Source organism: Ailuropoda melanoleuca, chromosome 1 (genome assembly GCF_002007445.2).
Source record: "Ailuropoda melanoleuca isolate Jingjing chromosome 1, ASM200744v2, whole genome shotgun sequence".
NCBI lineage: Eukaryota > Metazoa > Chordata > Mammalia > Carnivora > Ursidae > Ailuropoda > Ailuropoda melanoleuca.
The window spans coordinates 93,105,867-93,126,332 of NC_048218.1; positions in this window are offsets into that span (position 1 = coordinate 93,105,867).

Sequence of the window (20,466 nt, forward strand, 5' to 3'; positions counted from 1 at the left end):
GGCTGGAGGGCACATGGTGGAATGGACGTAGAAATGTAAGTGGGAAGGGAATGGTAGAGTGATGGATTTCTCAGTGCAAAGAGCCATCATTAAAAGTTTTTAAATGAGGAATGTAAGCTTTATCCTTGTGAGTCCTGAGAAGCAGAGTAATTTATTCCCACAAATGTGAAAAGCAAACCTGATGCCCTCGTCCCAGCAGAGAATGTCTAAAACAAATGTCTGAAGTTAAATGGACAGATAACTAGGGGCAAAAGTTACCTGGAAATACTGTTTTAAGCAAAGAACCAAAACATGCAATATCTGACTTAGATTATTAAAAAAAAGTTTTTTAATTCTGATTTTTAAGGATCTGGTTGAGAACTGGGAGAGAATAAAGTACAGGTGAAATTAATGTGGATGTTTTTTGTATAAAGTCAGGGTCACCAGAGATACCATTTGTTTATAATTTCTTATATACATGTCAAAAAAAGTACACACATGCATTTTTTATACAGCAAAATAATGGTGTTTGAAAATGTGACTAATTCCATGTGTCCGAATCAGCATCTGGATAATGAATGCACTCTTATTTGTATTTACCAAATTTTTATTACATTCCAACATTTTTAGCGATAAATTTTCATCCTATGCGGTAGAGTTTCAGAATTGCATGTATTGTACAGTCCAGAGCTTGGCTCCCAGAATCAAGCAAACCCGAGCTCTGTCCCACTTAGGAGCCATAGGACTTCTGCAAATTATCTGATTCTTTTAGCTATACTTTCTCAATTGTTAAAAAGAAAAATCAGATGCAGACTCATATCTACCAAGTAATTATTGTGACAATTAATTAAATTGTTTGAAAAATGCTTATTATAGTGTCTGGTGTATATTAAGAACGTGATAAATGTCATTAACCAATTATATCATTATTTTCATCACCCAAAGATAAACACACGCAATCAGTTCGAGAAAAAACATCTGTTAAAACTACTTTATCTATACACTTAGCCAGTTGATTCACTGCATTTTGCTGGATTAAATAATGATGTAAAGGATAATAACATACATATGATACTTTAGTATCTAAGAAGTAGTCCCTCTTGAACAAATAATTTGGCACAGATCCTGTGAATTAGAAAAGATAAAATATTCTTATTGTTTACAAAGAAGACAAAAAAGAAATCAAGACAAAATATCCAAGAGAAAAATACCCATCAATGCAAGAATAGACAAGGAAATAAAGAGGAGAGCAAAACCCTTCAAAAAGATTAATTTGTCATAACAAATGCTTTCAAACAATCAGAGTAGAAAAGACATCATATCAGCCAGTGAACTGACATTCTTAAATAAAATGCTGGGGAGCTAACAAATATCAGACTTAAAACCTTTTTTTTTTTTATAGCTAGCTACTGATTTCTCAAGTTTAAACAATTCATTCCAAAGTAATATTTCAGTTATGCTTGTGACTCATCACATACATCATCACAAAAATATCATAAAAACATTTATTTAAAATAAGTATGATTTTTATGATATGTAAGTTTGTAAAAAAAAAAGTACATGGTTGAATAAAGTTTTCGTTTCTTTATTTTTAAAAATCATACATTTAGGGATTGAATTTCAACCACCGCATTTAATTATTATTTAAATTATTGATCCATAAACTATAATATAGACTTTGAAGTGACAGTTCTCAGACTCTAAAATGGTGTGCTGAAAATGTGGAGAAGCGTTCCATCATTTAGTTGAATATGGCCAGTCATTTTCCAAGTTCACACTTGATTGGATTTTCTTTTTAACACTTTGATCACTAAAAGTTCTCTTTTAAAAAATTGATGTCCAGGACACCTGGGTGGCTCAGTTGGTTAAACATCTGCCTTTGCCTCAGATCATGATCCCAAGGTCCTGGGATCAAGTCCTACTTCAGGCTCCTTGCTCAGCGGGGAGTCCGCTTTTCCCTCTGCCTGCCATCTGACAAAGTGAATGTCCAAGTATCATAAAATATGTATTGATGGAATTTCTCAGAAAGGTGATTGTGCCTAAATTGAGCCATTAATAAGTTTTTGTGGTCATATATATTCATATTTAAGATTTTTGTTTTATATAACTATAATAGAATTATGGTTTTCTAAGTAGTACTGATTCCAGCTCATGTTATATGATTAAATATTCCAATAATTCATATTCCACTTTGACTACCATGATATTCAGTTGTTCTGCTACCTGATCAAGGTTGGTAACTGTTGCTTTAGAAGTACAGACATATTCAGATCATTTTTATTGAATGATTCTAAATTTCTCTAAATTGCTGAGTAAGTAAATATAAGGCAGTACACTTGGTTAGGTCAAGTTGTACAGAATGGATGCATTGATATCTCTGGGGTTTCTATCTCAAGTGCTCTCACATGAATGGGAAAAAGAAAAAAAATTAATGCAATTTTTCCTTATGGTGGCAAGTGGGTGTGTTAACCAATAATATTTCTTACGGGTTACTTTGACATGAATCTGATAAACTTAAATGAATAATTGATATATACGTGTCTTAAATCTAGGAATTTTACTTATCATTCATTACAGAAATTGATAGCAGTGGCAAAATAAGATATTGTTAAAATTTGTAGGCTAAACAGCCTTTCAAAATATAAAATTTGATTTATATATGCTGGTGAAGACTATATAAAAACCTTTAAAATTCAAGTTATTTTTCTTGGAACACAGTGAAACCATTAGGACCACGAACCTCTCATTGGCTTCAATTCCTTATATCTGCATTTAACTATTGCTCCTAGATACAGTGTGAATATCCAAAAAAGGGGAACACTGCAAGTTTGGAAGTTCTGTGATACTGTGGCTAGAATTCAAAGGGACTTCTGTAAAGCAAAGTTCACTGACCCTTCCAGCCAAAAGAATTTCTCACATGTCTCAGAAAAGGCTACAATCAAAAAGCAAAAGATGAAAGACATAAGACAAGAAAGTCTTCATTCTGTGATGTATTCACTGTGGGACCTACTTCTCTGAGCCTCGGTTTCCTTGGCTGTAAAGCATAGACTAGAGGGGCTCTATGTATTTTCCAATTCTGTGCTTCTATGATTCCAAGTAATGCAAGATTCCAAGTAACCCAAGTAATGAGAAATAATTGTCTTCTAGTCACTGCAACCTTAGAAAAAGTATTATTGTTTAAATGTGAAAAATGCCTTGCCTTCAGAATGCCTTGTGAATAAGAAGAAATTTATAGAAAGCATATTTTCAAATAACCAAAGTGTTTACAGAAGAGAAAGCACTCTGTTTAAGTGCTGTTCCTTTGTTTTGGTTGCTTTTCTGACATGTAACATAGCTCAGTTATATCTCGTTTTATGAATAGAAGGCTATTTTAGCCTGATCCTATGTGAATTGATTCATACCACTATTTACTGATTTTAAAATTTAAATATATATATCAAAGTCGTGTGGTACTGGAGGTTTTCGTTAGTGAGAAAGATAATTTTTCTGAATGCTACACTGGGTACATTCATTTGTAATAGTTTGGAATTTTAAATAGAGTTTTAACCAAGAATGTCTTAAATATATAAGCCAAAAGGAAATTCTCTATAACCTTTTACCAACAACATAAATAGGCCTTTGTGTGTGTGTGTGTGTGTGTGTGTGTGTGTGTGTATGTGTGTGTATGTGTGTGCACATAGAGCTGGAGATAATTTATGTTAAACACTTAATAAACAATACAAAGATCATTAGCAAATAATACTTAGATCATAATTACTCTAGTATTATTAGAATTTACACACTTCAATTATGACATTACAACAACTCATGTAACCATTTAGTGAATCTCAAAAAGGAATTATATTCATTCCAGTGCACTACTAAACATTCTCTTTGGAATTTTTAAATCATTTAAATAATCCCCAGGGTTTATTCAAAATATGGTATGTAAAACTACTATAAAATGCCCAGATGTTAGTAAAACTTTGGTCTTTTATTTTCTAATACATATTCCTATAAAACTTTTTATAATATTTCATTTAAAAAGAATATAATTTATTTCACATCTTCCTAATTGTCCTTAATGTTTAAAAAAATATTTACTGAATTTCTCATATGAATTAGACAAGCAAGAAAGGAAGACCCCTTTAAAGGAGCTTTATCAACATTTTACTTTGCATTTCCAAAGCTCCCTTTTGAGAAATACTTACTGGCTCACAGCAAATCCATGGGAAACTATAAAGTAATATATGCCTTGCTCAGAATTCTCCTAGGCAATTACTAGAAACACCATAAAAATGTGTGATCAGGGTATCCAGACCAAGGATGTTTCTGAGGGATCACACGATTATATATTTATTCCCATTTTTCACAAAAGGTGATCCTTGGGACGCTAGTTTTTCAAAACACTTCTGAAGAAAGGAACTCCTAGTTAAACAATTTGGAATTCTTTGCATACTATGTCTTTCTACTAAAAATTCACAAATCACAACGGGATACTAACGTTCCTAACAAGTATTGCAGTAGGTCTACTATTTATTTCTGCTTAAGAAATTAGACAACTAGCATTTCCTAGTTGTTAGTGTTGTTTTTTACTCTAAGACCCAAACAATTCTCCCTCTTCCCCCTTTTCTCCTTACTAAATGCTATGAATTTGCATTCCATGGAATACTCATTGGGACACACTGCCGGTGGCCTCAAGGCTTTGGGAGGCTGTAGACCAGCACTTTGGTGCTGTGACTGTTTCAAGGCCAGACCACAATCCAGGGAATAGGTTTGGAAGAGGGTACAAAATCTCAGAAATTCACGAGGGCTGTTCAAAATGGAATTACAAATTTTGATTAATATTTCACAGAGCCCAATGAATTTGCTGATTTTGTTCTGATTTTTTTGTGTTTTTTAAAAATTTGTTTTGATTTTTTTCAGCATGTTTAGAAATATGATAAAATGGATGGGCTACAACTGTGATATGCCTAGTGAAAAATAATTGTCTTCTAGTCACTGCAACCTTAGAAAAAGTATTATTGTTTAAATGTGAAAAATGCCTTTCCTTCAGAATGCCTTGTGAATAAGAAGAAATTTATAGAAAGCATATTTTCAAATAACCAAAGTGTTTACAGAATATGAAAACTTTCCTAAGTGCAGGCAGTACAGGGGTTAAGTCATTTAAGTAGACCAACAACTTGTACTGAGAACTCTTTACATGTTACTCAATTGGCATCAGTGAAATCTTCCTGTGTGAAAAGAAATAATCCTTGATGATTACAGGAAAACAGTGTGGATGTACTGAATGCCACTGCACTGTACACTTAAAAATGCTGAAGATGGTGAATTTTACATTGTGTGTATTTTGCCACAATATAAAAAAATAAATAATGTAACCTTGTTTTAAGGCACCACTAAAATAGCAAGGTATTTTTTTAATGCTCAAGAGAATTACTTGCTTTGTAATCAAACCAGATTCTTGAAAACACCCCAAAACCCTCCTGTATCCATTGGGAAACCCTCTCTTGACCAAAAGAAAAGGCAGTGGTGGATGCTGAGCAGATATGACAGTTTTCAGAATAAGAGAAATACTCTTTGCTTCCTTCTACTTCCAGTACCTCAGTCCCCGTGCCATTACAGTTGCAATAACAGATTTGAACGCAGACTTCCCTTTTACACTGCAGAAAATAATACAGTGTTCTATAAATGTAAAATGGTATTTCACAAGTTTTTTAAAAAAATATTTCATTTCCTGTAGTGGCATTAAGAGTAAAATCTGCTGTGTGGATTTTTAAGGTTAGGTGGAATACATTTGACTTATCAAAGTGTGTATTAATATAGAAGAATTAACAAATTTGGGAGAAATAGACTTAGCGAAGGATTAGTGAACTATAAAAGGATTGATGAACTATAAAACTCATTGCAAAGCTAGGAATGTTGAAAAACCATTGCTCTTGTTGGCTCATGTTGACTAGTAGACTGGAAGTTTATGAAGGCAGGGAACACATACATCTTGTTCCCCACTGGTTTTTTTCTTGCATCTAACAGTATCTAGTGTTTGTAGACACTTAATAAATATTTTTGAGTGAGTTAGGAAGTTCAAGATAGAGTTAAAATTCAGAAAGTTGCTTTTTAGGCAATTGTTAAAAAGTGACATTAATGAAGGTACTTCTCAGTTAATAAATGACTCAAAATACCACCAATTGAACATTTAGATATCTAGTAAGTTCCAAGTTCATTATTCATGCTAATTGTTTGCTACCATATCCATCCAAATGCTACATATGGAATTTTATTCACAAACCAATACTCTACATTTCAAGAGACCAGTATTGTCAACACTTAAGCGCTTAATGGTCAATTCTTTTCATGAATCTTTTTGTCTGATGGATTATTGCTGAATTTTGCCCATGAAGTTTGGGCAATAAAATTGTGCTTCATAGATATCCTTATGTCTTTTTTAAGTGGAGGCATTATTATTAAACTTTCTCCGTATTTTAAAGCTATCCAGTGGAAGAATATTAATTAAAATGTTAATATTCATTATTTAAATTAATTTTCTTTGAAATTTGAGCTATTTGTGCATAAACATTAAAGTGACAAATGATTAAATGGTGTTTCATGCAATCCTGATTAAAGATTTAGAGATGAAAGAATATGTATTTGGAAGAATATAAAAAAGGGGTATCTATTGCTTTTAAATATATTTCCTGGACCTTAATTATTGGATTTTGTGTTTTTTATTTAGAAAAACTAAAATATAAGCAAGAAAAATAGAACATGGTTTCCACACAATTAGCTAAAAAACGGTCAAAACTTTGGAATCACTTTGAAATCTATGTTAAAAGCTCAGCTACTTTGATTTTTTTTCTATTATAGAAACATGAAAAGTTATTTCAACTGAATTGCATACATAACTCCTAGAGTGTAGACAGTTGCTATTATTTGTTCACTTCATCAAAATGCTTTTTTAAATTCTTGCTACATCTGTATTACCAGGTCCTGGAGAAACCAAGGTGAAAGAGGCCCAGGAGAAGCCAAACCTTCTTTGCTATTTCTAACAAAGGAAATGCCATTCTTGCCACTAACTCTTGGAATGATTTCCAAGTTCTCTAAAAATAATTTAACCTGTGTCAAATAGCTGTCTCATCTGGAAAACTCAATAAATGAGTGTAGTAGTTAGAAAGAGTAGGGGGGAAGTTAGGTGTTAAACTGAAATGGTATATCCCAGGCATGTTAGATTGAAACTCCAAATTAGCCACCACGCTTCCATACATCTGCTCCCTTTTCTTTAAACTTGAACTATATTATTGCAGAAAAGCATAATAATCCCCACTCTGATCTTGCATTTCAAGGGAAAGAGCCTAAACCATCACAGTGTAAGCACTTTTGTAAAGGGGTATTATGGGTGGATGAATTTCTTTTGGGGTCAGCATTTCTGCATTGAAGGGGCAGATTATGCAGGGGGGGGAAATAAGAGGAGTAATACAAATTATTCTTCCCAATGACAATGATCCTAATTTGACATTGGACTTTAGTTTAAAGAGGGTATGCCTAGTAAATCATGCCTCATTTTAAACAATAGTTGAATTCTTTAAAATTTTGTGCAAATTATTTCTTGGAAGCCAAATCACCCTTCACTGTACCTGAATAGCTCTTTTATGTAGAAAGTGCAGGTAAATCCTTACAAAAGTAAAAAAAAATGTGCTTTATTTATGTGTTCAGAAATGTGGGTCATTATATATTATTTTCTGAATTTGAAGCATTCTAACATGGCAATTATTAAAAAATGAATTTTAAAATTCAGTTATATGATTTTCTAAATGTAAAACAGAATTTTCTTGCTACTAAATTATTTAAGATTCACGTTTAGTATGTGTTGATCCACAAATGAAATGGCATTCCCTGTAATGATTTTCAGACGTCAGCCAGTGTCCTCAAGCAGAAGCACTGGATGATTTTTCAGAGGGATGACTTACCTTATGACTATTAACTTTTGCAGGGTACCACCTGAATCAAGATTTTTCAAGGGGACCCAAGGTAAAATGAAAACATTCCAGACTTCAAACATTTCTCTGTTCTCTTTTTTGATATGAAAGACAACCTAAAAATTTTTTTTGTAAAGAAATGGGGCTACAGTCCCTTGCATTAGTTTTTGTTGACTAGGATAAGGAGGAAAGTGAAAATCAATTTGTCTAATGGGTCATGGGATAGTGCAAGTACAGGCACATACTTTGACTTGTCTTGCCCACTCTCATAATTTGTTTTAGAGCTTGGGGTGAAAAAGGGGGTGAAAGGAGATAATATATGGACCGCCTGACATTTGCCAAGAACTGTGCTTAACATTTAACACATGGCTTCTCATTTATAAAAAGTTAAGCAATATATAAGGAAACAAATTCAACCAAAAGAAATCTTACTCTTTTTCCCCTCTGCCAAATTTAGAGTTTCTTGTCTGTCTTAATAGAAGATAACATCTCTAGTAAGGAAGAGAAACCTGGTTTCTTGAGTCTTTTCTCGGTAGTCACTGTTTTTTTTTTAAGTTTCACAATGGAGGGAGTCCAGTGGTGGATGGCAGCCCAAGAGAGAATGCTGCTTTTATATATCTTATTGTCTTTGCAGGTCAGATGGGAATAGCTAAGAGAAGCTTAAAAAAAAAGGTGAGGAAAATAAGCAAGTACTCAGAATACTCATAGTTTTCAATTGACTTGAAAATAACCATTTAAATGAATTTAAATATAAACATAAAACTTTAATTCTGAATACTGTAGATAGAGAAAAAAAGGTAAGATCATCATGACTCTTTTAAGACTAAACCAAATTTAAGAGTAATCTCTTAAAAAGTTGCTTATCAAGTCCTTTATATCATTTAAAAACACTAAATTTGGCATGGCTGCCTATTATAGGTATGTTTTATATCTGTTAAATGGACTGAAATATAGGAAATGTTAAGTAAAGATCGGAAACCATACTGAATTGTTAACATCAAGTGTTTTGTATAAATCCCTCGGTCAATTCTATCCTAAATCAGTTTTGATTCAAAAGTTACTCTAGGGGCACCTGGGTGCTGCAGTCGGATGGACAGCTGAGTCTTGGTTTCTGCTCAGTTTGTGATCTCAGGGTCCTGATGTCAGGGTTGTGAGATTGAGCCCCATGTGGGGCTCCACCCTCAGCCCACACTCAACATGGTGTCTGCTTAAGACTCCCCCTGCCCCTCCCCCGTTCTTGTGCTCTCTCTCAAATAAATAAATAAATCTTTTTTAAAAAGCTACTCTAGACATTATGCATAAGTCAAATATCTAGTCGTACAGTTTTCATATTTTCTATTTTTATCCCAATAAAACATGAATATCATGAGTAACGTTTCCAATCAAAAAAATTGTTCTTTCTAATGTGAATTAACCAGTAATTTCAAATTTTAGATATTCATAAACTACTTGAGAGCAAGAAATACCATCATATTTATCATTCTTGGGTTTATCACTGGGCTCATGCTTACAAATAGCTGTACAGCCAACCTGAATGATGAGTGATCTTGGGTCAAGATTAGCCATGTGGATTAAACACCTGATTCCCAGCAGGCCTTACTCTACCAGAAATCTGTGTCTCCCAGAGCTGGCGAAGAACTTGCCTTGATCACTTCTATACTTTTTTCCTGTCTGCTGACCAGTGATGGGGAGAACACCACTAAACATTTTGATGATTCATTATAAGTGTGCACGTCATACTTTTACACTGATTTTTATGTGGCAAAAGTCCTAATAGTCTCCCACACCAAAAGTCATGTTTGAAATTCAATACATTAACAATCTGAAGCCGACTTAGCTGTGAAGCAGGATACTGAGAATAAATAGATGAAATTCTAGACATTTCTAAAGAGGATCCAGCTACTTAATAGCCACTGAGGTCTTCAGTGAATAGGTGTGAATATTTCAGTGCAGTCCAACCTGAACTGAAAAGCAGTTCTTACTTCCAAATTTAAATACCGCCTGTGCATATAAAAAAAAAGAGAGAGAGAGTTTTATTTATTAGTCCAAAATGTTACTATGATTGGGATCTTGAAAAAACATTCTCTTTTTCTTGCGCATGTTCTTCAGCAAAAGGCAGGAAGGGTAGCCTAGAGAAAGGAACTTACGCTTGGAAACCATAAAGTTGAGACGTCCTGTTTTTCACCTCACAACAGGCACAGTTGGGCTGCAGATAGTTGAGTAAGTACATTTCTCTGCCAAAGTTAAGATGATGAACCATGGGTGAACCCTGGCAAAATTCTATTCACCCACTGAAAAGCTGTTAGTAGTTGGCTATTGAGGATTGTCCAAATCATTTTCCTCACAGGTGGGACCCACTCTCTTCAAGGGGCAAGTGCAGCTCCCATGACGAGGGTTACGGTGAGCTCTGCGGGTACACTGGCGCTTCAGAGCACCGTGAGGTCCATACTGGCCTGACCTGCATTCTGGGAGGGAAAAAGTAAAAATAAAGGCAATTCGAATGTGCTTTTTTATCACACAGTCTTTTTACTACTATTTCTTGGAACTGAATAGGATAATGATAGACTTGTAAAAAATTCTGGTTAACCATGTGGTATCTTTTTCCCATGCTAGAATGTTATATAATAAAAGTAAGGACTTTAATGGAAAACAGGAGGAAGCTGGGAGTGTCAAGGAAGTTAGTGACAAAATTGAAAAGAGGAGAAGGCAGGACAGCAACGTAGATTTTTTAAAGTGCCTTCTCAGAATTAGATTATTCAATAGAGCTATACAGCACTGGCATTCTGAAGGACCCAGGGAAAATGGATTAGTTGTCTTGAGGTCAGAACAAGGCAACACTCACTCAGAATACACAATATATGAAATTTGTCTTTAGGTTGAAAACACAATTATTTTAGCTTATGTTGTTGAAAATGAAATGGCTTTAAATTTCAACTCTTTCATCTCTTAAAGTATGTCAAAAGGGCCATAGATCCCCTGTGTACCTAACTCCACAAGGTCCTGCTATATGTACTAAAGGGATATAAGTATCTTTAAATTGAATTGCATTGTGATTGCAACTGGTAGAGAAATAAAGGGAAGGCATAAAAAGTGTTAGCTTTATTAAAATAACTAAACATGGACTAAAGGGGTAATGCAAACATCACGCCCCAGCCTGGGTCGTTGGTATTAGTCTGAAATCTGACAGAGAATTAGCAGAGAATTAACAGGTTCTGTCTCTGAAGGATTGTGAGTTGAGGGAGAAAGCCCCACCCAGCCTAGCCCATGGAAACAGAAAGGGGTTCATATTTCCTAATCACTCAGGCAAAACTAAGAATTAACTCAATATTTAAGGACTGGAGAAATTTAACTTGCAATAATAACAGTTACCTAGCTCTATGCGGTTTACAAATGGGTTCCTAATACATTACTTCACTTGGTCCTAACAAACACTTGTGAGGTAGGCAAGGCCGTGAGATAAGCTCTTAATCATTCTAGAGGCAGATAAACCGAGTTTTGGTATAGCTTAAGAAACCTTCTTAAGTGTTATATTCCAGGGAAATGCCAGGGCTGGATTTCTAAGTTCTTATTTACTGCACATTCATCATTTTGCACTACTATGTAGAAAGACAAGGTATCAAGTATATATATAGAAGAAAGCCCAAAAAAGAAATTAGAAAGCTAGAGCGCCTGGGTGGCTCAGTCTGTTAAGCAGCAGCTCTTGGTTTCAGCTCAAGTCATGATCTCAGAATCATGAGATGGAGCCCCGAGTCAGGCTTCATGCTCAGCGGGGAGTCTGCTTGAGATTCTTTCCCCACCCCCCTCTGATCCTCCCCCTGCTCCATGCGTGGAGGTGGTTTAGCCCTCTTGTCTCAATTAATTAATAGTTAGATTTTAAATATGATATGAATGGAGACTTAGAAATCAATTTTGCAATTAGTTACTTTTACTAATTACTAAGGAGTAATTCAGCTCCTTCCTAAATGAAGTTACAACAGGTAAGTAAAAGGAGCTTTGGAGAAGATGCAAGTACTCCTCTGAAATGAATCTCTTCTTTAAAACTTCAAAATTTATAAAATTAAAACAAATTTCTGTGTTATTTCAAATTTAAACTAACACACCCACCTCTGCCCAGTGTGTGGGGGGATTACTTAGTTTGGTGTTAAGACCTAGTGTTCTTGTTTGCAAAGGAATTATGAATCAGGATCTCTCCTGAGCAGTTCAGAATCTGATTTTAATTTATAAAAATACCACATTTTCATGTTAATAACGATGTGTATTTAAGACATCTGTTCGAATGTCTGCAAATGTTAGTTTACCAAGAGGGTGGGGAAATAATCCAATAAAAAACTGTTACATTCTTTTATGAATTAACATTATGGCTGTTTAACAGGTCCTTTACCAGAGTTCAAATTAAAATGAGGTCTTTTATCTTTATAGTGCCTGCATAGACACAGCTGCTCACAGTTAATATCACAGATGAACTGTGCCTAATTGAAAATAAAAATGCAAATAAAAGACTCTGTAGTACATCTGTGGAGGCTGTGGGTACCCCCAAAGAGCCCATGACAAGAGGGGCCTTGAGGTGCCCACTGAGAACGGACACATTACTACACATGATCCACTGTCACGTGGTAATTTACTTGTGGATGAAAGAGCCTATGTGATACAGGAATTTAGTCCAAAGAAAGTCCATAGAGTGAGGCTTTAATTTCCAGCCTCTCCATCAGCTCTCTTGGTTTAGTGGCAAGTGTTAAACCACTGCTGAGTGCTGCCCGATAGAATTTTCTGCAAAGATGAAAATGTTCTATACTGCACTACCAGATACTATAGCCACTAGCTGTAGGTGGCCACTGAGCACTTGAAATGCAATGCATGACTGAGGTGAATTTTAAACCAAATTTCAATTACATAGCCACCTGTGGTTAATGCACAAGGCATTTTAGGCAATGTAAATAGATAACCAAAAGAAATTCCTATTCCTTTCTTTCCCTTAAGAGGTATCTTAGTGGGGATATTAAAGACTGACTCTGGACCCAGATTCTCTGTCTCAAATCTCCACTCTATCATTACTAGCTGTGTAACCTTGGGCAAGTTCTTAATCTTTCTGTGCTTGAGTTCATTCATCTAGAAAATGGAAATGATGATGATTGTAAAGCATAAATTAAATGCCTGTCACATAATATGCACTCAATAAACGCTAATGGTTTTCTTCAGTGTTTAGATGAAACCACAAATGCTATACAGGTTCTGTCTTTACTGAGCATTTCATTGGTGACATGGGTACTGTGGCTTCACCAAGTTGTCATGTAGATGTTTATTCTGACGTATTTAGTTCAGATATGGCAAGGTTCATGTATTTTTGTCTACCATGACTCCATGAAGAATGCTGAGAAGAGAAGCCAGAATTCCTTCAACAAAAATGGGCTAAAGACTATCATGTGCTAGACCTTGTTCTAAGAGACGAATAAAAGACTAATAAACATTGATTCAACTCACTAGCTTACAGTACAGTGAAACACAAGGATTAGATATTTAAATGAAGCAGCTTTGCAAAAAAGCAATGTCCAGATCAATTAGCTGCTGAGTTGGAAGATCCCATAAGGTTCCAAGTCAGTATTCATAACCTTTTAACCTTATTCTAAAAGTCTATAAAAAGGGAAGAAGAAAAGCTAGGAAAGGATATAACACTCTTGAGCTGCTGGAAGTTCCTTATTCCGGCCTATATACAGATATTCACACATGTAGTATTGTCCACTAATAGCATCACCCAAAATCTGCAACCAGACTGCATGGGTTCAAATCTTGGCTCTGCCACTTACTACCTTTCCATGCTTCAGTTTCTTCATCTGTCAAATAGGAATAAAAATAGCAACAACCTCATAAAGTGCTTAAATGACTGCAAGCAAAGTGTTTCGGATGGAGCCAGGCATTCCAAAAAAAAAAAAATCTCTTATTCCTATTTCTCAGAAGCAAGGTGGGGTGGGGCAGATGGTGCTGGGTAAGGAGCACTCTCCTATATCCTGGAAGGTTACTGTGGTTTTCTCAGCATTTTTAAAATTCCAAGCTAAAGAATCATAGATTAATGCTGGAAATGATCTTAGCAATACGTAACCTCAACCCTTCTTTTTGGCAACGAGGACAGTAAATTCTGAGATTAAACGCTCTACTTTGGGTCATAATCTGTGGCAAGGACCATCCTTCAGGGCTGTTGTGAGATGTATAAAACCTTTTGATCTAGTAAGCACCCATTAAGTCAAATAGCAAGAGATGAGTCAATTCAATCTACTTTGTCCTCTTTTTAAGACAGTCCCTGAAGATTTAAGACTTTACATTCTAGGTCATTCTTCTTGTGAGTGGAAAGGGCAATAAAAGATAAATCTCAATTTACAATGAGTAGGTGGGAACTTGGTTCTCAAGAATACCATCTGGATCATACCTTAATTGCCTTAATTTTAGTTCTTTCTCTGAATACCTTTTGTGATCAGGGTTTTTAACTGCATCACTCTGAGGTTCTTACAATGTGTCCTCTCTTAGTCATGGTGCTGGTTTGGGATGCCTGTGATGTAAAAGCTACATACCCTGATTAATCATACTAAGGCAAGGTGACAAGCAGTGGTGGGACAACGTTCTCTAATTGAGTAATGTTTTTAGCACGGAAATGTCTATATATCCTCCGTGTAACCCATGAATCAGAGGAATGCCATGAGGTGTTTTGGTTCACACCAGCATCACATCTGGCTCAGGTTTTCTCAGGTGGACAGAAGCATTTTCCAGGTACTGGGTGGAAGGAACTTTCTCGTTCACAGTCACGAAGTTGACGGCAATTGTCTCCAAACATTCCAGGTGAACACTTTACCAAGGAAAGAGAAATGCTGAAAATTTAACCCTTTGAGCTTTAACTGATGTATCTAAAGTGAGATTAGGGATAACAATTTCCTCAAGATGAAGTCCCAAGTAGGGGCATCTGGGTGGCACAGCGGTTAAGCGTCTGCCTTCGGCTCAGGGTGTGATCCCGGCATTGTGGGATCGAGCCCCACATCAGGCTCCTCCGCTAGGAGCCTGCTTCTTCCTCTCCCACTCCCCCTGCTTGTGTTCCCTTTCTCCCTGACTGTGTCTATCTCTGACGAATAAATAAGAAAAATAAAAAAAATCTTTAAAAAAAAGAAGAAGAGAGGGAAGTTTTGGAACTCTCAGAGAGAAGCTGCACTGTATACATGATTTCACATCAGGTCTTAAAATGGATTTATTTCGACAATGGTTTATATCTGTTAGAATGTGTGTAAGCTTTTTGAAGATAGGAATTTAAAGAAGAAGACTGAGTCTACTAGCTAAGAGTATATTAATATTTTTCCTTAAAATGTTATTTATTGTATATCTCCTCAGAAGACTGTAAGCTCCAGTTTTCTGCTAGATTCCCAGATTTTAAAGCAGAAGCAAGCACATAACAAGTGTACATTCTTGAATCACTAAGTAATAAATGAATAAAGGGTGGACAAGAAATATTATATGTAAGACTCTAGTGACATATGAGGATATGGTATGGGACTAATACCATACATAGATCTTTTTTAAAGGCACTAACTTTGGTTCACATGAAGTCAAGTTATCATTATCATTACATCATCATCTTGGTTGTTGTGATCATCTGCACAAAAGTGTACATAATATAGAGGAAAATTGGACCTAGAGTTGTTTACTGAGACTATGTAGTTGGGCACTGTTTTGAATTAGGTTGATCAGTCCTTTAGGATTTTATAATATTTTATGTCAAACTGAGTAGCCCAAATTCCCACCTCTATCTTTTCACCCACATTTATGGCTGCCATTATTTTCTTGTGATAAATGCCTAATTCACATTTTAAAATATTTTTCATAAAATATTTTTAAAATATTTTTTTCACATTTTAAAATAATTTTTCGTAAAGTAAAATATTTTTTCTTTACGAAAAAATATTTTACTTTAAAATATTTAAAATACTAAAATATTTAAAGTACTTACTTACTTTAAAAAGTATTTTAATACTTACTTCAATACCATTAAACCCAATGCAGTTCTTAAAAAAACATTTAATAACATATTTTTCATTCAGAGGGAGCTTCTTTGCCCATTGAAGACTAACAGCATAGTGATGTTTTGAGATATTAAACAATTTCACTTATGGGAGGCAAAACATTTTGACCAATCAGCAACAAAATCAGAAATAACCACGATATTGGCACAGAATGAGTTCCCGTCTCCTTAATGTCCAAATTGGAAGTTTAGGTGATTATTCCATGTTTTCAATTTGAATTTACGTCTTTGCCCTCAGAATGAAAGATCTCACAGTCATACAGAGTTCCCACATGCCTAACGATGCCCTGGCTATACCTTTTTCATACTGGCTGCCATGGAAACCTGCTGGGCAAATGCACAGTCCACTCTCTGTGTCACAACTGGCTCCATTTTTGTTGTCACAGATGTGAGCACAATTTAAGCTATAAAATCCAGGAAGGCACGCTAGAAAATGGAAATGTCAAAAGGCTATTTTGGTTTTAAGAATAAGCTAAAGGGAAAATTAAAGGACCTGCTCTAGGTCATTTTTTTCACCCAGGACCAAAGAAAGAGTTGAGAGCAAAGGATTGGAAAATAAGAAAAAATGATTAGGACATGAATATTGACAACAGTTTAGTCATATAGATATATGAATATATGAAATGTCATTATCTACAAGTAGTCTAGAAAAATCCATAAGAAAATGTAAAATATCTTCAAGTAGATAAAATTTATTTGCTATGATGTGCTATAGTCTTACAAAGTCTTCACCAAAACCCTCTAGTACCCTAAACACCTAAAACAATGTTTTCAAACTTCAGATTCAGGCTAAATTTACTGAGAATGGTTTTTCAATTAAATTCTTTTAAGTAAATAAGAGTATCTGTGGAAAGCGATTCATACAGCTCTTTATAGTTGAAGTCTTGGGAATGTATGACAAAGGTGGGTATGAGGAAAGCAGGGGGGAAGAGAAGAAGGAAAAAGGGAATAAGAAACAGAGACTATGTTGTATATATAATATATAGTAGGTTAGCATATTATGAGGAAGTTAAGTTTTAAAGTCAGTGAAATTTAATATTTGGAAAATTTCCTTAGATGGCCCTTAAAGTACAATATAGAATTGCTTTTTAGGAAGTCCAGTACAACTTGTTTCTCTTCCATGGTTGGAGATGATCAATATTTTTGTGGTAGAATATCAGAAGAAGTACTTAATCTACATTTAGAGACGATGTAATTCAAGCAAATGCATTTCTTTAACGGCTAAGATTGTCACCTGCCCAGAAAGATGTTATGAGAAAGGGTTTGCCCCGAGAGAGGTGTGTGAGAGCAAGATTTGACTGCAGACAAAAGATTGCCATTTCCTATCTTATGTTTTCTTGGCTATGCTTACCAGTCATCAATGGGAAGGGGATGAAATTCCCTTATCCCTCAGTTATTCGTACTCCCTCTCCATCCCTCCTTCCTTCCCTTTCTCTAGCTCTCTCTCCTCTTTCTTTCTCTCTCTGTGTCCCCCCCACATCTAGAGTTGGTTTTGCCTAGTCTCCATGTGTATGACACTTGTCCAGCATGCATGGAGTTAATTGAGACAGATTCAACATTAGGAAAAACTCCTAATCAGGGAGAAGAAAAAGAAAGTAAAACCAAAAGGAGATAAGGAAATTTTATATAATAAATACTCTTCTATTTTCTACTATCATTATAACTCTTTAAAAAATAAATAACAAAGGAAGATGCAGTGAAAGTCTTCTTCTGTTTGTTCTTAAATAATCATTACTGAAAACACAGAAAAATCAACTGTCGTTTTTTTAAGATTTGATTTAAATTCAAGTTAGCTAACCTATAGTACATTATTAGTTTCAGGGGTAAAATTTAGGGATTCATCAGTTGCATATAACACCCAGTGTTCATTACATCAAATGCCCTCCTTAATGGCCATCACCTAATTACCCCATCCCCACCTACTTCCCCTTCAGCAACTCAGTTTGTTCCCTTTGGTTAAGAGTCTGTTATGATTTGCCTCCCTCTCTATTTTTCTCTTATTTTATTATTTTTTTCTTCCCTTCCCCTATATTCATCAATTTTGTTTCTTAAATTCCACGTATGAGCGAAATCATATGGTATTTGTCTTTCTCTGACTGACTTATTTCACTGAGCATAATACCCTCTAGTTCCATCCGTGTTGTTGCAAATGGCAAGCGTTCATTCCTTTTGATGGCTGAGTAATATTCCATTGCATATATATACCACATCCTCTTTATCTATTTATCTGTAGATGGACATCTGGGCTCTTTCCCTATTTTGGCTATTGTGGACATTAGTGCTATAAACATTAGAGTGCAAGTGCCCCTTTGAATCACTACTTTTGTATTCTTTGGATAAATACCATAGTGCAATTACTGGTTCATAGGGTAGCTCCATTTTTAACTTTTTGAGGAACCTCCATACTGTTTTCCAGAGTGGCTGTACCAGTTTGCATTCCCACCAACAGTGTACGAGGGTTCCCCTTTTTCTGCTTACCTCATCAACATCTGCTGTTTCCTGAGTTGTTAATTTTAGCCATTCTGACTGGTGTGAGGTGTTATCTCTTTGTGGTTTTGATGTGTATTTCCCTGATGATGACTGATGTTGAGCATTTTTTTCATGTGTCTGTTAGCCATTTGTATGTCTTCTTTGAATGTCTGTTCACATCTTCTGCCCATTTCTTAACTCGATCTTTTGTTTTTTGGGTGTTGAGTTTGATTAGTTCTTTATAGATTTTGGATACTAACCCTTTATCTGATACGTCATTAGCAAATATCTTCTCCTATACCATAGATTGCCTTTTAGTGTTGTAGATTATTTCCTTTGGTGTGCAGAGGATTTTTATCTTGATGGAGTCCCAATAGTTCATTTTTGCTTTTGTTTCCTTTGCCCCAGATGACGTATCTAGTAAAATGTTGCTACAGCCTAGGTCAAAGAGGTTGCTGCATGTGTTCTTCTCTAGGATTCTGATGGATTCCTGTCTCACATTTAGGTCTTTTATCCATTTTGAATTTATTTTTTGTGTATGGTGTAAGAAAGTGGTGAAGCTTCATTCTTCTGCATGTTGCTGTCCAGTTTTTCCAGCACCACTTGTTGAAGAGACTGTTTATTCCATTGGATATTATTTCCTGCTTTGTTGAAGATTAGTTGACCAAGAGTTGAGGGTCCATTTTTGGGTTCTCTATTCCGATCCATTGATCTACGTGTCTGTTTTTGTGCCAGTACCATACTATCTTGATGATTATAGCTTTGTAATACAGCTTGAAGTCTGGAATTGTGATGCCTCCAGCATTGTTTTTTTTTGTTTTGTTTTAACAATACTTTGGCTATTCAGGATCTTTTCTGGTTCCACACAAATTTCAGAATTGTTTGTTTCAGTTTTTTGAAAAATGCTGGTGTTATTTTGATAGGGATTGCATTGAATGTATAATTGCTTTGGGTAGTATAGACATTTTAACAATATTTATTCCTGCAATCCATGAGCATGAAATGTTTTTCCATTTCTTTGTGTCTTCCTCAATTTCTTTCATAAGTGTTCTATAGCTTTGAGAGTACAGATCTTTTAACTCTTTGATTAAGTTTATTCCTAGGTATCTTATGGGTTTTGTTACAATTGTAAATGGAATTGATTCCTTGAGTTCTCTTTCTGCTGCTTCATTATTGGTGTATAGAAATGTAACAACCTTTTGTGCATTGATTTTATATTCTGCAACTTTGCTGAAACCCCATATCAGTTCTAGCAATATTTTGGTGAAGTCTTTTGGGTTTTCTACATAGAGTTTTATGTTGTCTGTAAAGAGTGAAAATTTGACTTCTTCCTTGCTGATCTGGATACCTTTTGGCATCAATATTCACAGTCCCTTCCACGGTAACCTTGGAGGCACTCAGAAAACCTATTGCAAACTCCATTGTTCTGACCTGAGCAATTAAAATGGCAGCCGCAGCCATAATTAACCAGGAGAACATTCTGAAAAAGAAACCACTGAAGCATTAGTTCTAGTTAAGACAACTGAATTTGTTGTAATGATTTTAAAGACAGAAACAAACAGTAGAAGCAGACAAACCATTAGCTAACCTAATCAAGACAAAAACAAAAGTACACACAATTTTTAAAAATGTGGAATAATGGGACACCTGGATGGTTCAGTCAGTTAAATGCCTGCCTTCAGCTCAGGTATTGATCCTGGGGTCCTGGGCTCGAGTCCCACATCATGCTCCTTGCTCAGTGGGAAGCCTACTTCTCCCTCTGCCTGCCACTCCCCCTGATTGTTTTCTCTCTCTCTGACAAATAAATAAATAAAATCTTTAAAAAATGTGTGATAACCATCAAAAAGAGTAAATGCAAAAAGTATAGTACAAATAAGTATAAAAACCTAAATGAAATGGAAAAGTTATAGAAGAAAACTTATCAAAATTGTTCCAATTTGAGACAGAAAACTTAGATAAGCTAATTATAATACAGAAACAAAAAAGAAAATAGTAAATCGTTTCTGAATTAAA